At 51.2% G+C, this 8,765-nt stretch overlaps 1 protein-coding gene across 4 annotated transcripts in view; it reads right to left on the bottom strand.

Annotated features, from left to right (window-relative positions):
* The window catches only part of SLC45A4 (solute carrier family 45 member 4), a 69,580-nt gene extending 63,408 nt beyond the window's left edge, over positions 1-6,172 (bottom strand). For 2 of the 4 annotated variants that reach the window (XM_061994717.1, XM_061994712.1), the window contains exon 1: positions 5,024-5,216. The gene's annotated coding sequence lies outside the window, so the exon portion shown is untranslated. Of the gene's footprint in view, positions 1-4,917; positions 4,949-5,023; positions 5,217-6,150 lie in introns of those variants that run through there. The other 2 variants (XM_061994716.1, XM_061994715.1) reach the window with 2 other exon arrangements.
* Between the last annotated feature and the right edge of the window lie 2,593 nt (positions 6,173-8,765).

Consider the following 8,765-nt stretch of genomic DNA (forward strand, 5'->3'; position numbering starts at 1 on the left):
AATAACAGCAGGGGTACAGTCTGCTAGCTAAGCTCAAAGAATAGCCAGATGCAGCTTCTTATGATGGGCAAGGTGAAGGGATTTCACTGGGTTTGCCTAACATGGAAGTAGTGATGCCCACATACTGTGGGTGAAACTGGCTACCTACTCTAGGATTTGAAGTTTGAAGTCATGAGGTGTTCAACTAAGAACCACATCACAGGCAGAGTTTATGGATTAAGATCAAATGCTGCTGTGTAAAGGAACTGTTTATTGCTCAAAATCAGCAGCTGCTGGAAGTCCAGACTTGTTACACACAACTGTAGGCATTAGCTGGCAGCTAGTAGATCATTTCAGCCACCAGCTTCCCACCTAGGCACTTCTAAGATGCCTCTCAAAGCCCAGGCATCTTTTCTAAGCTACTTAGCAACATTTTGACTTCAAGAAGGTTTTTCAAACATTAGATGGAGTTTTGCTGGTGAAATACTCTGCAGGTACCATCCAATGTTAGTGCTGTCATAACTGATAGAAGCCACCCATATGAAAAAGTTTATACAGGGTTAGAGGCAGAGTCCATACATTCCAGCCTTTGCACACAAGCAGAGCAATATTAAATTACCAAGACCTAACATCCTAGATGTCAGTGAATCCAGGTCTGGAGTGAGTTTAAAGGTAATTAACCTCTGAGGTCACAACCTTGTGGGTCTGAATTCAGCCTGCTTTCTCTAAGCTCCTCAGAGCCTGTATTTCCACGTGGCAGAAGAAAGGCAGTTGCTTCAGAGAAGCTCTTCAAATAGGCTACATATTTGCCCCACAGGGAAAAATTAAGGTTCAGCTACTTAGACATAAAAGCACATGTATTGTTTCAGTCAGTTACACCATACACACTTGGAAGCCACATAAATATTCCACAGGCACTGCCCCGCTCAAGAGGCACGTAAACAAAGCTGCACTTCAGGAATTTTGTTGTAATATAACACAGAAGGAGCAGTAAGTTCATCAGCTATGTCAGTCTAACTAACTTGTTAATGAAGGACATCTCCAGCAGAAGACATTCTCCCCTCTCAGCTTCAGGCAGTACAACACAAGTGTATTTAAACCAAACTGAATTGCTAAGACACTTCAGCTTTGAGGGAGCTGATTGCTTTCGGTTGCAAGCAGTCCCCATAGCGTCCAAACAAGATCATGTCACCAGATATTGCTCATTCCTTTCTCAGCAACCAACTCCCAGAGAGCAGCAAGTTCCCACAGGAGTTACCAGAGGGTTATCTATAGAACCATACGTTTTCAGTTTTTACTGAACAAGTCTCCGTCATATATAATTGAGTGCAAGAACTGCTATCATTTACTTGCTCAGAGAGGCATGAGCCAACCCATGTAAACTGGCCTCTGATATTACAAATAGCTAACTAAAATAGAAGTTGCTCCACTGATCCCATCCATTACATCATGGAAATTGTTATTTTGTCATGAAAACTCCCTTAAATACCCAATTTAAATCACATTAATATGGGAATGACGCTGTTGCTTCCAAGACAGCAGCTGCCACTTCCTTTGACAGACACAGGGAATCAGAGATTTTTTTACATAGAGACCTCTGTGTGCAGTTTCAGGAGCTTAAGGCAGTGCCAGCTTTTCAAACTTACAGTAAAAAGTACTTCTGGAAGCATTTCTAGTCAGAGTGACTACTAAATATCTTAATCTGTAGTCCTTTATTTCAGAAGGGAAAAAACAGGCCTGCTGAACACTTCATCACTCCAGTATAATTATTAAACAAAGTAAGCAATGAAGACCTTATCTTTTGCACTACTGGAAGAAGGCATTCACAAGCTATGCCAGTGTGACCACATCAGAAACCACTTGTGCCAGATATTTACAAAAAAAGCTTGACTTCTAGAGGGGAAAAATATTCACCAGCTCCTCTTTCTTTGAGCTCAAGATGTATTTCATTAAATATTTCAGTAGCACTGTCTGCTCAAGGCAGCGGAACATGACGCAGATCACGCTGGAGCAGTTTTTACAGAGCAGGAAGGATACATGCTGTAACAGTGCAATTTCTTCTCGGGAATCCTCATAATGTTACTGTTTGATTTGTCTGTTCTCTGTACTTTGTGCTGCCTTGTCCCTATAGGTCCACTTCTTGTAACACATCTCTCCCTTTCCTGAAGGAGAAATCACCTTCTCTGTCCAACAGTCAACATCCTGCAATAGCTTTCCTACCCTTTTCCATTTGCAATTCACTGCACTTGCCAAGCTCCAACAACATTGATTCACTCACTGCACCCAGTGCCAAGGCAGAGCCTTGGCTTGATCCTTTCCTCCCCTCTTTTTCCTCTGTACCTAAAGGATACTGGAGGGCAATCACAACAGAAAGTTGCCCCACAGGGGAGAGTATTTTTCAAGGTCAAACAGGCTTTTGTACTTGCTAAAGGTGTTAAATCAGGACATCTTAGAGTAGCAAACAGCTGATAGCACAGATCTTAAGGGAAAATGCAGCTTCTATAGGAGATGTAAGAATTAAGTGCTAAGTAATTTCTTCCCCCAGCACTCTCCCACCATTATATCAGAAGAGGTGAAGCTCAACTGGTTTACAGTAAAGTGCTGAGATCAGGTTACAGATTAAGTGTGGCATTATTCAAATGGAAGACTACTAAATTTAACAGTCTTAAAAGCTACATTAATTTCCATCTTTGTCAAGTCCCCTTCTAGCATACTCACCACTCAACCCCAAAGGCCACCTCTTATCTCATTTTCACCTCATTAGGACTCACTATCCCAGACACCTCGATCAAGCCTCTCCAACCCCACCTTACCCTTCCCAATTTCTATAGCCCCACCTCTCACCACAGAGTTCACTCATCCAATTTCCACCTCAGCAGCCCCACATCCTCCTCACCTCACTTCTCACCCGTTTCCCCACTCTGGAGACTCACATCTCCCTCACTCTAAAGCTTCCTTTCCCATGTTCACAGCCCCACATACCCTTCACCTCAAAGCTCCTCATCCTTTCCCACCTCCGCAGCACCATAATTCTTCAACTGAAAGCTTCTCAGTCCTTCCTTGCCTTCAGTCCTACACATCTTCCTCTCTCCACCACCTTCCTCACCTTCACCAGCCCCTGGCCTTTCTCTCCCCAAATCCTTCCTTGTCTCACCAGCCTCTCCCTCACCAGCTCTTCACAACCTTCGCCCAAAAACCTCTCTCCCTCACCAGCTCATCATCTTCACCCCAAACCCTTCCTCACCTTCCCCATCTCCTCAGCACCTTCACCTCAAACCCTCCCCTCACCTTCCCCATCTCCTCAGCACCTTCACCCCAAACCCTCCCCTCACCTTCCCCATCTCCTCAGCACCTTCACCCCAAACCCTCCCTCAAATTCCCCATCCCCTCAGCACCTTCACCCCAAACCCTTCCTCACCTTCCCCATCTCCTCATCACCTTCACCCAAGACCCTCCCTCACCTTCCCCATCTCCTCAGCACCTTCACCCAAGACCCTCCCTCACCTTCCCCATCTCCTCAGCACCTTCACCCAAGACCCTCCCTCACCTTCCCCATCTCCTCAGCACCTTCACCCAAGACCCTCCCTCACCTTCCCCATCTCCTCAGCACCTTCACCCAAGACCCTCCCTCACCTTCCCCATCTCCTCAGCACCTTCACCCAAGACCCTCCCTCACCTTCCCCATCTCCTCAGCACCTTCACCCAAGACCCTCCCTCACCTTCCCCATCTCCTCAGCACCTTCACCCAAGACCCTCCCTCACCTTCCCCATCTCCTCAGCACCTTCACCCAAGACCCTCCCTCACCTTCCCCATCTCCTCAGCACCTTCACCCAAGACCCTCCCTCACCTTCCCCATCTCCTCAGCATCTTCACCCAAGACCCTCCCTCACCTTCCCCATCTCCTCAGCACCTTCACCCAAGACCCTCCCTCACCTTCCCCATCTCCTCAGCACCTTCACCCAAGACCCTCCCTCACCTTCCCCATCTCCTCAGCACCTTCACCCAAGACCCTCCCTCACCTTCCCCATCTCCTCAGCACCTTCACCCAAGACCCTCCCTCACCTTCCCCATCTCCTCAGCACCTTCACCCAAGACCCTCCCTCACCTTCCCCATCTCCTCAGCACCTTCACCCAAGACCCTCCCTCACCTTCCCCATCTCCTCAGCACCTTCACCCAAGACCCTCCCTCACCTTCCCCATCTCCTCAGCACCTTCACCCAAGACCCTCCCTCACCTTCCCCATCTCCTCAGCACCTTCACCCAAGACCCTCCCTCACCTTCCCCATCTACTCAGCACCTTCACCCAAGACCCTCCCTCACCTTTCCCATCTCCTCAGCACCTTCACCCAAGACCCTCCCTCACCTTCCCCATCTCCTCAGCACCTTCACCCCAAACCCTCCCTCACTGTCCCCATCTCCCCATCACCTTCACCCCAAACCCTCCCTCACCTTCCCCATCTCCTCATTACCTTCACCCTAAACAGTCCCTCACCTTCACTAGCCCCTCAGGATCTTCAACCTAAACCCTCCCTTGAGCCAAACCCTTCCTTACCTTCACCAGCCTCTGGCCTCCCTCACCAGCTCTTCATCACCTTCAGCCCAAATCCTCCCTCATAAGCCCCTCAAGACCTTCACCAGCTCATCACCTTCACCCCAAACCCTCCCTCACCTTCACCAGCTCCTCATCATCTGCTCCCAAAACCCTCCCCAACTTTCTCTGCTCTTCATCACCTTTAGCCCAAACCCTCCCTCACCTTCGCCAGCTCATCACCTTCACCAACCTCTGGCCTCCCTCTCCTCAAATCCTTCCTCATCTTCAGCAGCCTCTGGTCTCCCTCACCAGTTCCTCAAGACCTTCACCGCAAATCCTCCCTGGATCCAAACCTTCCCTCACCTCCACCAGCCCTTCATCACCTTCACCCCAAGCCCTCCCTCACCTTCACCAGCCCTTCACCTCCCTCACGCCACCGCTCCTCGCTCGCTCCTGTCCTTCACTTCCCCTGCTCCGCGCTCCCGTCCCGCCTCTCCCGCCGGACCCCTTACCTGCCCCCGGGTCTCCCCCTGCACCCGGGACCTGCTCCGTGCGGCGGGGGAGGCGGCAGCACCCGCAGGGAGGGTGGGGGGGAGGAGGGAGGGGTGAGGTCACTCACGGCGGCACAAGCGCGGCGAGCAGCACCGGGCACCAGCGGCCGCTTTATACCGGGCTCCTCGGAAACCGTCTCCCGCTTCCGCTTCCGCCCCCTCCCCGCGCCGGGGGTCATGAATATGCAACGAGGGGGCGTGGGCCGGGGGGGCGGCCGCGGCCGGGCGAGGGGCGTTGCTGGGGCCGGCGGCTGGGCGGGCTGTGGGGGCGGCCCGGCATCCCCCCGGCGGCGGGGGGCGAGGGGGCGGCCCGGTATCCCCCCGGCGGCGGGGGGCGAGGGGCCGGCGGCTGGGCGGGTTGTGGGGGAGACCCGGCATCTCCCCGGCGGCGGGGGGCGAGGGGCCGGCGGCTGGGCGGGCTGTGGGGGAGACCCGGCATCTCCCCGGCGGCGGGGGGCGAGGGGCCGGGGGCTGGGCGGGCTGTGGGGGAGACCCGGCATCTCCCCGGCGGCGGGGGGCGAGGGGCCGGCGGCTGGGCGGGCTGTGGGGCGGCCCGGCAGCCCCCGGCGGCGGGGGGCGAGGGGCCGGCGGCTGGGCGGGCTGTGGGGCGGCCCGGCAGCCCCCGGCGGCGGGGGGCGCGGGCTGAGGTCGCGCCTGAGGGCAGGCGGGTGGCTGCCGGGTCCGGGCAGGTGCGGCGGCCCCTTCCAGTGCCGGGGGCTACGGGCGAGCCCGCCGGTACCGCTCGCCCAGGACCGGAGGGAGGTTCCTGGCCGGAAAGGGAGCCCTTTGAGTCGCCGAGCAGCGACCTGAGGGCGTTTGGATCTGCCCCCGCCGAGGTAGCGTGTGCTTTCCGCGGCAGCTCGGCGGTGGGCGGCAGGGCACGGAGCAGCTCTCCTGGCCGAAAAAGCTGGGTCAAGTACGGCTCCAGACGAACACCTTGGGAAGCGCCCGAGCGGCCGCGCTGCCCCGCCGGAGATAGCGCGAAGGTGTCGGCCTCAAATGAACCAAAGTGTCCCACCAATCGTGAGGAAAAACAACGGCTTTTCCTCAGGCTTGGCCACACGCGAGGCCCTGTCCCGCCTTCCCACCTCGCCTCCGCCGCTCTGCGCGGGGCTGCGATCCGCCTGGGCCACGGCCGCGTCCTGCAACGCGCAACGGACAGCGCGCAACAGCCCCCAGGGAAGCTGAAACACACCGATGCTGCTCGCAGCCGTGGTGCTGCTGCCCTGCCAGCACTCCCTGCAAACCTGCCGTGAAAGACCGCGTGTTTTTGAGCGCAGACGTGTGGGGTTTTTTTACTCCCGATTGCTTACGTCTCCTGGCCTTAATCGCGCTGACTGCATTGGGCAGGGCAACATAATATTTAGTTTTCATTACTTACATAAACTGGGGATGCATAAAGTAGCGTGCGAGTGGCACGGAGAAAGGCACGTTGTGTTGCATAAGTGTAATTGTTTTCTGTTTTTTGACACATCGTTAAGTACGTATCCCAAAACAATTTTTTTTATTATTATTGTTATTACTATTATGAACTTCTTTCTCTGCAGCTCATGAGTAAATAAACCACGAAGCATTCCAGCCCTCAGAAAAAAGGAAAACCACAGAAGGCAGAATGGAAGAACAGCACACTATTGAAAACCAAATGAATCTCGACTCTTAAGAAAAATACTCTGATGGAAAGCCCTTAAGAAAACCACAAACACAAAAAAAAAGGGGGCATTAATCATTTATTCTAGAAGGCTGTATCAGAATGTACTTATTTTTAGCCTAATCCAGATCATAACCATGCACAACTCGTTAATTGGCCATCCTCTAGTGAGGATGACCGTTGTCTATTCAAAGAATGATGGGGTTTTTTTGCACATACTTCTGATGTTTATAAATGTTTTAATGGCACTGCTAGCTTTTTTTAGGGGAAAAAAAAAGAAGTGGAGAAATAATTCTTTCAGTTTGACAAATGGTAAAGATAAAGCTACCAGCCTGATGACAGTTCAGTGTAACACCTACTCTTGACACTAAAACAACATCCATTGTGTTGCAACTGAATGGATGTAGTATAGGTTAATAAAACATTAAAGTTTATTCTGTAGAAGAAACGAAGTGTACCTGTATTTATAGTAGTAATAAAAGCCTAATTGCTTGTAGTGAGAGATACTATTTTAGTGGAAATTATATGAGACTAACACAAATGAAAACGCCAAGTTGGCATCTACAAGTCCTAAAGTATGTTTCTCGTTACCCATGAATTTGTGGCAGCCTGATATGTTGGTGCTTCCCTTTAAAATACCTGAAAAAAACCCCTTTGTTGCCTGCTGCTGTGGCAGAGCGTGGTCCTTACCTCCTCACCCTGACATTTTAGACCTGCTCTGGCAATGTCCAGACGTGTCCAGACGTGTCCAGATATTTCTCTATTGTATTTCCTCATGTGATTTTCTCTTGAGATTTGTTAACTGTCAGCCTCAGCTGAGCCTGCAGTCTGAAAGGGTAATTTTCCATAGAACAAATCTTTTACTTTAAAAAAAAATCTGTTTTTTTAAATAATGAGTGAGGGGGTGGAAAAAAATATCCAAGGAAGCAGACCCACCTTTTCCCTCTGAGGTTCTTACTCAACTCCAAATATTTAACCCATAATAAATAAACCCATCCTCAAGCCTTGGCGGGGGAGAAGTGAGTGTCAGTCAGGAGGCTGATAGGCTGTCCACACGTGTGCTGCATTTACCCAGGACAGAGAGGGATGTTTGTGGGACTGGGAGAAAAGCCCCTGAACTGTGGTTGAGAGTGAGATACGTTGTCCTCCTCTGCATTGGCCAAGGTGTGGTGCCTCTTCAGTGGGATGGTGTTGTGAGTCCTGTTCCTCCGTGAGCAGTGTGGTTGAATTGAGGCACCTCAGTGGGAGTTTTCCCTAAAGAAAGGGAGAAACCTCCAAGGTTTCTCTCCCTTACCCTTGCTTTGTTTGGCACTCAGTACCCATTGGAGGACTTTAAAAAAGAATCTACCAGCCCTCTGAACACTGGACAGCAATAGCCCGCTCTAAAAGCCTTGCCTTCTGTCTCAATATGGAAACTAGAGCGAGGGGTCTTCCCTATTTAATGAGACACGTTAGTTAACCAGAAGGCAGGATCATCAACAAGCTGCCCTGAGTTCTCTCTACTCCATTTCACAGGTACTTGGCTTACAAAATTGTTATGAAAATTTACCATCCAGCCAAGCCAAACAAACAACACCCCCAATGTTATTCTACATGCGTGTCAAAAGAAATAACTTGCCGCGGGCAAAGCGGGTGAAGGAATTTTAGAAGGCTGCTTCTGATCCTCCCTCTCCCCTCCCTCAGACGGTTAAAGAAATGTTTGTATGATGAAAGGGGTAAGGGAGCAGAGGACAGCTGGTCAGGAGTTAATGAGACGTTTGAGCATTATCATGTGATAATAGATTTAGCTGCCTGTTTGCCAGTGTTCAGATCTGGTGTGAATTGCTTTATATGAAACATGGGGATTCCTAGATTATCCAACCCTCATGAGCCTGCTGATGCTCCTAAATCCTTTGAAAGCTGTGACTTTAAAATAAAAAGAGTGGACAAAAGCCCGTGGGATTGTTTTGACTTGCTTTGACTTAACATTTGACACAGCTGACTCTCAGAGGTGTCTCCTGATGGGGAGTGGCCATGAGTTTGGGAAGCCTGAGGCTGGACTTGAAGCAAATCTGA

The sequence above is a fragment of the Colius striatus genome, chromosome 4, assembly GCF_028858725.1.
Source record: "Colius striatus isolate bColStr4 chromosome 4, bColStr4.1.hap1, whole genome shotgun sequence".
Lineage (NCBI taxonomy): Eukaryota > Metazoa > Chordata > Aves > Coliiformes > Coliidae > Colius > Colius striatus.